The sequence below is a fragment of the Drosophila navojoa genome, chromosome 4, assembly GCF_054131105.1.
Source record: "Drosophila navojoa isolate 15081-1374.11 chromosome 4, UAZ_NAV_1.0, whole genome shotgun sequence".
NCBI lineage: Eukaryota > Metazoa > Arthropoda > Insecta > Diptera > Drosophilidae > Drosophila > Drosophila navojoa.
The window spans coordinates 8,718,554-8,733,364 of record NC_142892.1 but is presented as its reverse complement, the minus strand read 5'-3'; the positions used below and the strand labels follow the sequence as shown (position 1 = coordinate 8,733,364).

General features: G+C 41.4%; 1 non-coding gene across 1 annotated transcript; it reads right to left on the bottom strand.

Moving 5' to 3' along the window:
- Positions 1-1,053: 1,053 nt before the first annotated feature.
- Positions 1,054-1,150, bottom strand: TRNAI-UAU (transfer RNA isoleucine (anticodon UAU)). The gene is made up of 2 exons: positions 1,113-1,150; positions 1,054-1,089 (listed from the first exon to the last, which is right to left on the bottom strand). It is a non-coding gene; the product is annotated as a tRNA-Ile (tRNA).
- Positions 1,151-14,811: the final 13,661 nt, after the last annotated feature.

The window sequence follows — 14,811 nt, the reverse complement described above, 5'->3', positions numbered from 1 at the left end:
TTATTGGCTACGCTTGTGTTGCTTCATTTTTATTGAGTTTACTTCAAACAGTCGGCACTCCACACTCCACAAGCCACATGCCGCAAGCCGCACGCCACTTCATAGAGCCACACAGCGCCCACAGCCAACAGCCAGCAGCAGCAGCCGGCGCATCTCTTTTTTCAACACCTTCTTATAGGCTGCCACACATCTGCTGCCGAAGACGCCGATCGAGCAATCTCTGCCATAAACAAGAAACTTTTCATAATTTCGATTCCACTTTGATTTCTTATCGATTAATTGTATATATACACATGCATACATGCATATGTATGTGCTATAAGAGGCATATATATGTATATGTATGATTAACATGTCTTGTGTAGTGGCTGCCCCTTCGTCAGTGCGTGGCATGAAGTGCTGCCCTGTGTTGATGTTGTTGAAAATTCAACAACATACAAAAAACGTTTGCTGCCACTGCGATTTGTTTGGGTGGCATGTTCAGCCTCAGCCACAGCTGCTTGAAGCTGCCACAAGAAACCTACAAAAAAATGAAAAAGCGGGAAATCGGAAATCTGGGCATTGTAGCTGTCGGCACAGCTCTGGCCATGTGCTTTATCCACGTTGTTGTTGATGTTTGGCCTCACTTTTTCTCTTTTGGCTGAATCATTTTTGACAGAGCTGTGAAATGTTTATAAGTAAATTTCCCGGCCAAAACAATCAAACGAAGTTGCATTCATTTATATGGAATATCTTTTTAATTGTGCCTCAAACTTACCCAAAGCTCAAAACATAGAATGGAGAAACAAGAGAGTTTAAAAGTTTAGCATATTCAAATTTTAAGATTTAAATAAATAAATATTTCTGATAAAAATAAATAATTTAGTTTACAACATAAAACTCATTTCAAAAGTTCTTCCAACAAAAACTCGATTAAACATTAAATCAATGTAAAATACTTTAAACAACCCGTAGCACACACATTTTATAATGAAAACGCTTCAAACCATCCTTTATGTTACTTTTATATATTCAAAATATTTATAAAAATAAAAATATTAGTCAACGGTGACCTGCTCCAGGTGAGGCTCGAACTCACAACCCCGGCATAGCTCATACACAATAGTACTGATTATAAGTACCGTGCGCTAACCAATTGCGCCACTGGAGCTGTTGCTCGGTGCCTGCCAAATGCGCATCTAAAGCGGAGAGCCACTGAGAACTAGAATATTTGCTGAGCGAATTCTGACTCTCGCGCATTGCTCTCACTTTCGCTCTCTCGTCTTCCTACTCATTCTCAATCATTTTGTGGCACGCTAGTCGTGCGTGTGTTTGTGTTCTCAAGCATGTGTGTGCATGACATTTGAAATTTCGTTAATGCCGTGTTAATTCGCCGCGGCAGCAAAGCTGATAAGAATGTATGCTTATATAAGATTCATTTTAAAACCTAATAAATTGAGTCATTGAGAGCATATAGTGCCGGCTAATTGATGCAATAGACTATCGACAATCGGCAATCGGCATGACAACAATATTAATTATAAATATGTATTAATGCATTGAAAAGTGAAATTAGTTTAGTAACAGTTTTTACTTTCAATGGACCGGCGATCCAACCCTTGCACAACAAAAGTAAACAATGTAAATTTTATGCTTTTCACTTTCGTTGCGAGAACAGGTGCAGGTTTAGCGGCGATTACGAAAAGCCCGTTAAAATTGCAGCGACATCAGATCCAGCTCCCAGCTCCAGTTGGCACAATGCAAAACGTTAAACAAAACAACAAAAATGAAGTAAAAAAAAAAATAAGAAAACAAGAGCAAACAACAACAACAAAAACAGTTACAATTCGATTTCAAATGAATTGCAAAATGCAGCGAAAACAATAGAGTGTGCGGAAATGTAGAGCCAGGGAGAGCGTGCGAAGCGGGGCGAATAAGCTCAAGCTCAACTGTGCACTGTGTACCGAGCACGGCGAGTACTTTTGCGGCGATTACTGAGAAAATCAAGCTCGGAGTCAGTCAGGAAATGCAAATTGCGCTAATTACGTTGGGCATAAAGCGTTGCGATATTTACTGTTGTATGCGCTGTACTTGCTGTTGTTGTAAGTGTTATTGCCATAATCGTTTCTAACTGAATAAAAATAAAATGCAATGCAATGAACATAAAGTACCCTCACACACACACACACACACCACTTCCATATGCATATGTATAGCTAAGTGCAACAACAACAACAACAACAGCAACAGCTGTGACAAATGACCATTGTATGACATTAATAATAATAATTTAATGCTGGAAAAACGATTTCGCAATGGAAAAAACTTAGCGAAGCGCGCAAAAGCCAAATCCCTTGTCATGTCATGCTGCAATTAAACAAAAGCAGAAAAAAAAGCACCGACGACAACAACAACATCAACAGAAACAATTATTAATGAAAAGCGACAACAGACAGTCGGACATTAAACAGTTAATAATACTAGCTGACAATTAATGATGTATGTAAAATGTGACCTCAAAAAAAAATATATAGAAATACAACTGTCTGTGCCACATCGCGTGGCGCCTTATACTTGTATAACTGTAAGCGTAAACGAAATCGAATTAGAGTCCAATCAGAAAACACACACACACACACACACGAGTCCGAGCGTCGCATATCAGCTGCAATGTTTTTCCATTTCCAAGCTTCCATCTCCCAGGCAGCAGCTTGTAGGTGGGCGGTGGGCGGTGTTGGCGACTGGCGCCAATGAAATCAAAACAACGATAGGAGCAAAAACAATTCGAGGAAAAAACACCAAGCTCTACTATAAATAATAATAATAAACAATAACAAGACTCAACAACAAAATCTTAGAATATGAAATGAAACATTACAATATAACAACACTATACACAGCTAGATAAAGCAACAAATCTTTAAATGGAATTAAATCTTATAGATACGATCGAAAATCAAGTTATTTTTAATGTAACTTTACTGTCTTTAAGCTGAACAGAAAATAAAATCCCCTGACAATTCGCAGAAATTCGGATTAAATGCTTTTAAGCAAATATCAATGCAATTTATATAAAAATATCATGCTAATACTCTATGAAGAGATCATAAATTAGGTCTAACAATATAAACCGCAAAATTGAATTAAAATTTTATGGCCGAATACAAAGAACTTTTTGTTTGGCATCAAAATACAAATTCCATAATTAAAATTTTTAATTTGAATAGAAACTTAAACATATTTATAAATAAAAACCATTATGAATATAAATAAAACGCAATTACAATTATAAATAAATATTAAATTATCAAGTCATTAAAATTTAAAATACACACTTTAACGCTCTAAAAATACTTACACGATATTTATCTTAAAAAAAAAAAAATATTCAGCTGTGCTTTTACTTAGTTTGTGAAAATGTGCTTTTAAACCAATTTTAAAATTATTTATTAATCGCTCTTTGTTTTTCCCGTTTTATATGAGTCATAAAACTTATCTTATAATTGCTGTTTATCAATTAAATCATTTAAGCAACAGCGCCCTCTTTTGTCTGTCTTTCGCATTACTTCTTATCAACTCCAATTGCAGTTCCAGCGTGGAAATTAAGATAAATTCCAAGCCCACGCTGCACAGCGACTGATGAATATAGCTTTAGTCATGCATGCTCACATGAATACATACATACATACAAACATACAGTATGTATGGGTCACCCAAAACCCAGCTAGCTTAATCTCTTTCAAGTACTGCATTAAGATTAGACCTTGTTTTTTATTGTCTTAGCCACTTGCATGCCTATCATTATTGTTGTTGTTATTTGCTTATCAGCTGCAGTCGCCGCTGCTGCTCCTACTGCGCTGACTGCACTTGTAGCGCCACTTTCGGTTTTATTTGCTAACGCTGCGGTTCGAGTTCGACTTCGACTCTCCAAGTTCGTTCGACTTGAAGCACGGCGAAATCGTTGCTGGGCTGGAAGTGAAGATTCATTGTGTTGTTGACACAGCTGCAGTTGCTTTTGCGCTGTTGAACTTTGCAATGTTTGCGCTGGCAGCGACTTTTACCTCAGGGCCAGCCTTCGCTGCCCACTTCATCATCATCATTCCAGCCGCAGGCACTCTACAAAGGCGAAAACAAAGCAAAAAAAACTAACGCAAAATGAGCTTCAGGAGATCACGCCTGCGTGGCTAGCTTGTTTTGCTTGGTTGCTCTTTCGCACTGTCGCCCCCGCATGGCAGCTGTCTCGCTCGCTCGCTCGCTCGCACGCACATCTACACGCACACGCACACAGTTACAGCAGACACTTTGCATGCTATTTGTTTCGTTTATTTGACTTTCTCATTAACTTTTGCTTACTCTGCGTCGCTCGGCTCCTCTTTTTTTTCTTCTCTTATATTTTGTTGTTTTTGTTTAACTGAAAGTTGCCGCAAGATTTGTATGCGCACCTGATCAAACTTCACGTTCACGTCATTTTCGTTTTGCCGGCTTGTGGGAATTATTTTGTTGATCTTGTGATTTGCCAAGTTTACACGCGTCTTAGTATACGTATTTGTATGTTTGTGTGAGAGCGTGTGTGTTTGTATGTGTGTAAATATTTGCTACGCCTAAGCTTAGGCCTAGACTTTGAGCCTAGACGCAGGTGCCACAATTAAAGTCTATTAAGCTGAATTTATAACCTGCAGCCGCAATGGATATAAATTTGAAAATTTAGTCAAATTAGCGCAGCGACGACTGCAGCCGCGTAAGTCGCTTTAAAAAAGTGCAAAGCAAGGCGTCTAGCTGCCCCAACGAGTGCGACTGCGAGTGCGAGTGCGAAGGCGAGTGCATTGCAGGTGTTTGAACTCAAATGTCAGCCAAATGTCGACGCGTCGCTAAGGCGAATGCTAAGGCAAAGGCGAACGGGGCGAATTCGGGGGATGGGCTAAATAATTGGGCGACAGACGCTGACGTTGCTTCGCCGCCGCTGCTGCTGCTGCTGGCAGTAAACATAAAATTTGCGAATGGCGATCGCACGGCGCGTGCAATGCGAAATGCAAAACAAACAGTTTTTCGATATCACACCTACATACCCACAAACACACACACACGCACACACACACACACACACACAATGTGAACAATTGAATGCGTTCAGGAGTAAAAGTATGTCACACTCACACACACGCACGCTTGCATACAAGCGCTCATTGCCAGAGCGTGAAAGCTCTCTTGAGAGAGCGCAACTGGAAAGCAGCAAATGTCTACATTCCAATTGGGGTGCAGCAGCCGAAGGGCGTTGACATTTCGAGGGCAAAAGCAACATGAGCAGTGACTGTTCGCCCTCTCAGCAATCTCTCTCTCTCTCTCTCCCTCTGTCTGCCTCTGTTTCGTGCTCCCTCCGTTATGGATTGCAATTTCCAGTGTCAGTTTCCAGTGCGCTGATTTGTGCCTGTCGGTTGGCCAATTTTTGTATGTACGCCGCATTTGAATTTCAGTTTCGTCAACTTAATCAAAACGGCGGCACAGTTGGCGCTGACGCTGACGTCGGCGCCGGCGCCGGCGCTGGCAAAACGAGCTGGTGACAAATCTGCAACTGCAGCGACAGAGGCCGCGGCTGCGGCAGTGGCAGCGGCAGCCGTGCCCATTGTGTTGCACCGCCTGCCACGGCATCTGCATGTGGGCGTCGTTTTGCGGACGCCGATTTTGAATTTGATTTTTGGGCCTGCCTCATGTGTTCCGTGGCGATGGTGGGTCAAATGCCTGGCCAAAAGGGTGTGACGTTTGTTTCATTTGATTTGGTTTTGTTGTTGCTATTTTTTTCTCTCATTCTTTTTTTTTTTTTTGGTGACTGTCTTTGGCTGCGACATCGAATTCGAATTTCGAGCTGCGGCTCCGTGTGGCCGCATGTGGGCTTAATTTATTTTGACTTTTGGCCATTTAGCTTGAGATTTATCTGGCCTAAACTATGCGCCGAGCCAACAGCAACAATGACAACATTTCGGAGTCGCCTGTTGACGCGTGGATTTAATGTGCCAAATGCGAACTGCGAGCGGCTGTTCGCTCAGCCTGTTAACGGATTAGAGCCTGGGTGGGTCTCCATCTGGCACCATAAACCATTTCTTGACACGCCCGTCAAATTGAGTTGTCACCCATAAGAAACTGTTCTCAGTTCTCAATTCGCGGTTGTCTGCTGCTCATGTTCTAGGGATTAGCGATAAGGGAATCATTCCAGACACAGACAACAGTTCATAAACTCTGCATTATTTATCATAAATTTCCAGTCTGCGTGCGTCAATAGACGGAACTGCCCAGATTTTTTGTGATTTTGGCTAAAATAAATCAAATATTCAAATCTTTTGGCTATTCATGGAATATTTGTCTAAATGGAAAAGTTTGCTTTGTTTTGATACTTATTTTAATGGAATATCTAAAAACTGGGTTAAGGTAAGCTCACTCAACTTCTTGCTCATGATTATATCTGGGTTATACTTATATAATCTAATATCTCATCTCTATCTATCTCTAATATATAATAATCATTTAAATGTAAAGGAATATCAACTTACGATAACTAATTAGATAAGCGCTTAGGTAATAGACCTGGAATATTCCATGTAACATAAGTTAGGTTAAATTTCGTGAACCACTGGAATACTCTTTAATGTCAGCTTAAGTTATTTATAAAATCCATATATGAAAATACCATATAACATCTGCTTTCCGCCATTTGTTAACTCTTTCTCACAACTCATAAAGTAAACAACAATTTTTGTCACATTTCCCTTCCATTTCAACTCAAGTGTCTCAAACTCTTCAATTCTTCCAGTCTGGAAATCTGGCATTTTTCAAACAACAAAAAATTGCGGACAATTTGTGTATCCGCTGTCTGTTTGTTGGGCTCTTGTTGTTTATGCAGCTAACTGCGGGTGCGTCTAATGGTTCAATCAGCGGCAAATTTTCCAATCAGTTCCCACATTAATTATGCCACAATTAAAAGACGACTACGAATAGGCCGGAGTCTGCGGAGTTTGGGTGCGGGAATTCCACTTGAATGGCTGTCAATAGGGCGAACAATGCGCCACTTGAAGTAGGCACAGCAGAAGAAGAGGCAGAGAGAGAGAGAGAGAGAGGGAGAGAGAGAGAGAGAGAGAGAGAGAGACAGAGTTTGAGCCCGAATGGACCCTTAGCCCGCATGTGCGAGCAGCTATTGACGCCCTCGCTTTCTACTCATCTCTCTCGCTCTGTCTCTTTCACACTGCCTGCCATTGTCTCTGCTGTTGACCTCCAGCGTGGACAAATGCCCACACAGCTGTGTAGCTCTGCTCTGGTCTGCAAAGTGTTTGCAAACTGTGCACAGAGAGGCGGCTAATTTCGTAGAAATCACAGAGCGTGATAGACAGAGAGCGAGCGAGAGAGAGAGAGAGAGAGAGAGAGCGAGAGAGAGGTAAAGTAGAGGCAGACAGACAAGAGCAGCGTCAGCAATTGGACTGGGAACGGGTGGGCATTGTCAGCGTTACGCATTTCCTCTCAGGTGTGCCGATCTGTCCGTCCGTTTGTCCGCCTGTCCGTCCGTTTGTCCGCCTGTCTGTCTGTCTGTCTGTGTCGGTGCCAAACAAAAGCGTTAAAAAGTAGGTGCAGCTGGGGCAGCGGCCGTTGTGGCTGCGGCGGGATCGCAATCGGGATTAATGAGCAACAGTCGCAGACAACAACAACAACAACGGCCACAAAGTGAGTGGGAAAATGGAAAGGCCGCTCATTGAGCAAACAAACAGCAAATAAGCAACATGTAAGAGCAACATGTGAGCGATAATGTGGATAACGTTTAGATACCCTGTAAAATATGAAATATGTGTGCATACCTATAAGGAGTATATGCATACATATGTATATGTAAAATTATAGATGAAATATATTATATGGTTCCATGATCCTTCTATGTACAACAGTTGTAGACGGCTATGAAAGGAATGAACTCTAGATTAGAGAATAGTACTACAGTGAGCATAGAGTGCTATAGCATGAATACATAGACAAATGGAGGATTCCAGATGAAGTAGTTATTATTTAATAGAGTTCAAGAAAAGTCACTTATCTCCGCTTTCCAGTCTCTACTTACAACAAATCTCTACATTTGAAACTAGAACACCCAACTGCACTCAATTACAGGGTATCATTACAGCAAAGCCGTGTCGCTGACTGAGCTGCTGGCTGTTAGCTGGTTGACTGAGGTGAGCTGGTGGTGCGACCGGGAGGGACTGAGCTGGTGGCTAATGATGCCGCTGCTACGTGACGTTCGTTGCCAAGTGGCAGCAGAAGAATTGTTTCTGATATTTTTTCTCATTATGAATTGTGCCATTCTGTGGCAGACGTCGCAGCGTTTTGTCGTCATGACTGCAATCGCCTTATCTGCCACTGACTCTAACTCTCTCTCCCTCCTTCCCCCTCTTTCTCTCTCTGTCTCTCACACTTTATCTTCATCTGTATCTGTAGCTGCGACGCAGCTCGCTTTCCGGCTTACGGTAAAGTCTGTTGACTTAGCCGAAAATAAAATGAGAGATAAGAAAATGCCGAGTGGAGGGCGGTTATAAATGGGCGGGGCCAGCGGTATCTTGCATGCGGAATGTTGCATGTGGCATGTTGCATGTGGATGTGTGGCAGGCCGCTTCTGCTTTTCATATCCGTCATTTAATTGACGGCTCGAGGACTTTTCACAATAAATCATAAAGCCACGATGATTTGTTTGCAATTTAAATGCAAATACCGACCACCCAGCTAGCAGGAGGAAGAAGAAGACTCCGCTGGTGCAGAGCGGCAGAGGCATTGCAAAATTATAACTTAATTTCGAGCAACGAAAATGTTGGCAATCGCTCGAATTGCACCAGAAATCGCCTCGAGCGACAACTGGAGCGGGGTACGACGCGGGCAGCGGGGGAGCGAGCGAAAATGAATGTGGCCAAAAGTGGAAGCCACACAATGCGAGCCAATGCGACCACGGGGCATGATTTGTCTTCAAAATCAACTCACAGACCGAAGCTAACGAAATAAAACACTCTCAACTTGGAACAAATGAATGCGAAATGCGAGATTTGCGAATCGATTCCCAATGAGCGACCGATCGAATGAGCTGTAGCTAAGATTGAAGAGATTGAAATGGACAGGGATTATTATTAGGCATGTTGCAAAACACGTAAGATTAATAAAATGTATAAGGGAATTAGCTATATAGCTTGCCCAGTTGTTATCGATAATTATCGATTTATAGAAACTCTCAAATAACACAAATAGCTCTAATTAAAATGTAATTCATGAACAAATGGATGATATCAGTATATGTTCAGTCAACAGTTCTAGGAATATTCCCCACTTATTTATTTTATTTTATCGAGCTGGATTTAAAGAATTACTGTATAACTCTTTTTCAGCAATAGCTGTAAATATTATCGATAGACTCATAAGATTAAATTGACAAAACAAAATCCTTGACTGACATTAAACCTAACTCTAATGTATCTCAGATTCTCTTTACTCTCAGTCCAATCCACCCCGCATTCGGCGTGTAGGGCATTTGGGCAGAAGGCTGACTAAGCCCTGGCTGTAAGGGCAATTCCAAGAAACGCATTGCTTTGTTTGACGTCTCCGGCTGTGGGTCTCAGTCAGCCGTTGGCAGATCAAGCTACACTCCAGGGCCCCAACCAAAGCCGAGCCCCAAATATTAATAAAAGTCGTCATCGTCCAAAGGAAGCGCAGTCGAGCCCAAAAATACAAACGAAAGACCAAACCACAAAGGAAAAAAAAAAATAACAAAAAATAAAGGCAGCCGAAAGAATGAGAGAAAAAAAGTTATGCCACGCCGGTGTTCAACAAATTTCAATCTCGGCTCAAAGGCAAAGGCAAAGGCAAAAAGGCGGCCAGCAAGCAAAAGAAGCAACGGCAACAGAGGTTGGGGGCTGGGGCAGCGGTAGAGGCAAAGGTAGCGGCAGGGGCAGCTTTTGAGGCAATGGAGACTGCTTTTGGGGCAAGATGCACGTGCAGCATTGAAATGCGCAGCGCGTTGTGCCCAAAGGATCTGCGCTAAATAAAAAGCAGGCAAGCGAGACAGACGACCGAAGAAAGAGAGTGAGAGAGAGGAGCAGAGGGCAGAGGGGCAGAGGGAGCGGCAAGGTAGTCGAAATGAATTGAAAGAATTCCTTGCGGGGCAGAAACGTCGACGGGCAACTCGTCTCGTCGCTGATCACACGCAAAGATAGCCACAGCCGGGCAGACGAAGTACAGGGTATACAGGGGAGAGCGGCGGAGTAGGAGTAGACGTTGCACAGGGTATCGCAGAGGTATCTGGATTTGAGGCTTGGTCATTCGTTTTGGCCAAAATGCGCCAAAGAATTTCTGTGGCTTCGCCTGCGCCTGCGCCTTTTGATTTCACAGCGTCCTCTTCAAAGAAGGCTTCACTGTATGCATGTGTGTGTGTGTATGAATAGTTTTTGGTTGAATTTGATTTTCTGTTTTGTTATATACATTTTTTTTGGGGGCTTTTTCAAGGCTTTTGTCGTTTGCCTTTGTTCTGGCAAGCGAGCTGAGGACGGCCACATTATATTACGATTTGAATTTCAGATTGAGTTTTAATAGCACCACCAGCCACACCGCCACCACAGTGAAGTGGAGAGCGAAACCACACCTGCATTTGATGTGGTTCTGTGTTACTTTTCGCAGTTCTGTTGCAACTGCTCTCCACCTTCCCTCTCTCTCTCTCTCTCTCTCTCTCTCTCTCTCTCTCTCTCTCTGTCTCTCGCTCTCCCTCTATCTGCACTGCAATCTTGTTTTCTCGCTCTCTTTTTTTCGGCGCGTAGATCAGCTGCCTCCGCCTCTTGCCACTTGCCTCTCGGCGCTGTGCTGCAACATTTCTGGGGTGTGAAATTTGCTCATAAAAGTAAAAAAAAAATAAGCAAAATAAAATTCAATTTCACGCTTTTTTATTAATTGGCCCAGTCGAGTCGAGTCGAGCTTTAGCATCGGCGTTAATGAGATTTTTGCACAGCGATTATGAGGCTCAATCCTCAATCTGCAGTCCCCAATGCCCCCCTCTCCCTCTCTTCTGTTCTTCAAGCTGAGCGCAATTGAGCTCTTTTAGAGTTTGCCGACTGGGCTTGTTATTGCACTCGGTGGATCCATTGATAGCGCTGCGCTAATTAGACAGCTGACAGCACGTTAATCACAGGGTATAGATTACTTATATGTGTAGAGAGAGAGAGAGAGAGAGAGAGAGAGAGAGAGAGAGAGAGAGAGAGAGAGAGAGAGAGAGAGAGAGAGAGAGAGAGGGTATACAATCCTGCATAGTTTGATAAGTGATATATTTGCATTAAGGCTAAGGCAATTGATAACAAGTAGAGAAACGAGCCTTGAAGCTAGGAAAAGCTCTAGAGACTCTATTGGAAAAAAAAAATCAAATATAAACAATAATAGAAAAAAATATTAAATAATTTAATAAACACTATAAATTGTTATATAATATATAATTTTAATTATGAATAAAATTAGACCAAAACTTTAATTTAATTATTAAAATACATAATTCTTTTTAATTTTAATTTTTAGTTTTTATTTTTACATTTAATAAATATGTTGAATTCAGAGAGAAAATTATTTAAATTTATATAAAATTTAATAAGCGAAAAATACAATAAAAAATAATATTTTCAAATGTTTAATAATAAATATATACATCTAAAAATACATACATATGTATGTGTGTAAAAATATATAAAATATAAATGATTAATTTAAAATAAATATTATCAAATACTTGCACATATTCTAAAATATATTATAAAATATAAATATTTAATACTAAACAATATAAATAATTATTTTTAAATACATTTTATTAGATATTATTTATTATATAAGATTTAATCTGAATGCCATTTTTGTCATTAAAAATAAATTATTCAGTTAAACGTTTTTACATGGTTTTTTATTTTTTCTCTTTTGGCCATAAAAATGGCGAGTGTCAAAATGCAAATGAAATAGAATTGTGCATAATTCTTATCAGCGACGGCAATTGAATTGTTTTGGCCAGCGGCTCTGACTAATGCGCCACCAAAGTTGCTATGATTGATATGCGATATGCAAGTTGCAACTGCAACTGCAACTGCAGCAACGCGCCGCACGCTGCACGCAAAACAAAAGACAGTCAACAGCAGCCGCAGCAGCAGCTGCAGAACGAGGCAAAGCCAAAGCGACTTTGATAAATGCCATCCCACGCCTAGGCCAAGCCACAGCCTGCAACTGGCTGCGACTCCGGGCTGTGGCATGCTGCAAAAAGCCATTTTGTTAGCCGAGTTTCATTCATTTTCATTTTCATTTCGGTTTTTGGTTTTTTATTTTGTTCGCGTTTTGCTAATTGATTCATTGATCTTGGCGATAGACCGCGCTCGTTAAATAATTCTTGCAGTCATTTGCACACCAGCCCACCGCCCCTCCCCACCCAGCCTCCACCTCTTGGCTTTACCTGTTGGCAGCGTCCAGTTTGTGGCCGTCAATTGTGCACAAAGACATTATTAGAGCCGTCCAAGGAATTCAATTCCATTTCCATTGTGTGCTGTGGGCTTGGTTACAGTTGCTGCTGCTGCTGCTGTGGCTACAACAGCAACAGTTGCTGCTGCAATTTGTTAAATTGACAAAAACTGTGCGATAAAACATTGCGCGTTATTAAATTCAATAAATTTTCGTTACGTTTTCGTTATCGCCGCCACGAGATCAGCAAATACAAATTCTATTTAAGATACAATCCACAATTTTGTGATCGATAGCCATGTTAATTGCCCGCAACGGGGCGTGGCTGGAGGCAGTCGAGGGACAACAACGAACCAAGTTGTCAGTTGGCCAAGTCAACAGAGAAAGAGAGAGAGAGAGAGCGTCTCAGAAGAAGCCGCCAAACATTTGTCTTTGGGCCCCCTCTCTCCTCCTTGTGCTCCTCCCTGGTTGACTGGCCAAAATCAAGGCAGTTGACAGTTGCCTCAATTCGCGTATAATTTACGATAATGCGCTGCGCTTTGATTTAGGTTCGGCCAACGGCCGTGCAGCCTGCACTCAGTTCGTGAGTGTGCCAGTTCCAGCTACAGTTCCAGTTCCAGTTCCAGTTCCAGTTCCAAGTACTTGACTAACTTACGAGCTGCGCAGCTTGATCTGTCTGCGTCCGTCTGATGGACGCACTTAAATGCGCTGCAAATTTATGTTGACATTCAGTTGACACACACACACACACATACACACACACAGTCGCAGTTGTCTCTGCTGCTCCGTCCCACCTTTTGCCATTTGTTTATGACTAGCTGCCTAATTATTTTATATGGCTGCCGCATATTCACACATGCCGCCAATGGTTGCGGCGCTCTTGTGGCATCGTTGGCGTTGGGTGCGCCAACAACAACAACAACAGCAGCAGCAGCAGCAGCAGCTATAGTTGCTGCCAAAAAATGGCAATATTCGCGGCGCCGTTTGCTGTCGATATGAAAATTTGTTTGCCATAAATATTGTTTTTCACGCGCCGCGCAGTAGCTGCAGCAGCATGCAGATGCAACAGCAACAGCAACAGCAACAGCAGCAGCAGCAGCTGGCAACGCCAACGCTGCCGCCTCCTCCTAGTCATTGGCTCTGTGATCTGCAGTTCGGTGGATCAGCATTTTGGCCACATTGTTGTCAAACGTCAGCGCCCAAAAGAAAACCTGAAGCGCAATAAAAAAAATATAAAAAAATTCGCATCCAGCAATTGGCAACTGGCAATTGGCAGCTCGTATAAATATTTGCGCTCTGCTGCATAATATTCAATTTTTTTTCTCTTTTTTTTTTTGGCATTTTCCGTTTTCCATTTGATTTTTGTTTTTCCTTCCTCTTATTCGCTGCATAATTTATTTAACGCTTTTCGCAATTTATTGCGCATATTTTTATGGGCTTTAATGAAGTTGACTTTTATTTTGCATATTTTGACCAATTATTAGCGGGAAGATTAAGTATCCGGATTTCTTGCGTGATTTATAACTCAATTAACCCATCAAAAAAGCAACAATGTTGCATTACAATCAAAGATTTAGCTAGGTAGGTGGATAGCTGGATAAATGTAGATAAATAATGGATATATGGATAAGTAAATCAGATATATAGATAAGAGATCGATACATATACAGATGGATAGATATATATATGTATGTATATATGGAGAAATATAGATATACATAAATACATAGATATAAATAGATATAGATAGATGCATAGATAATTTATCAGGTTCATTTACAGTAGTTTAGGTCCTATACAAATTTAGCAGATCTCTTTGAATATACATTTAAAATATCTCAGATACAGTAAAACCTTTTCAGATAACGCCAAAGCTACATTTCATAAATATTACAATCAATGTGTGCTTCTCATATATCAATAAAGTTCATTAAATATATCTTATATTGCCAAAGCGACATTTCAGAGAGATCTGCAATGGCAAACCTTCTCAGCAGCTGCTTAAGATACAATTTTCGATTGTTTAGATACAAAGTTTAAGATGCAATTTTTCAAGCTTTTATCATTTTACGCCTTCTCAGTTTTCATTTTCGTTTGGCATGTGAAGTGTTGGCAGACAGGAGCCGTTGCAAGCGATCTTAATCAGCGCCTTTTGGCAGCGGCGGTGGCAGCATGTGGCATGCCACACAGCACAGTCTCTGGTGTTTGAAGTATGTGCTTCCGCAGCAGCGGCTGGCTTTCGATCAAATGTCTGAGTTGCCGTTGCCAATGCAACAATTGTTGCTGCCGCACCTAGCTATTGTTGCTGTTGTTGTTCCACTGGAAGCTGGAAGCTGAAAGCTGGAA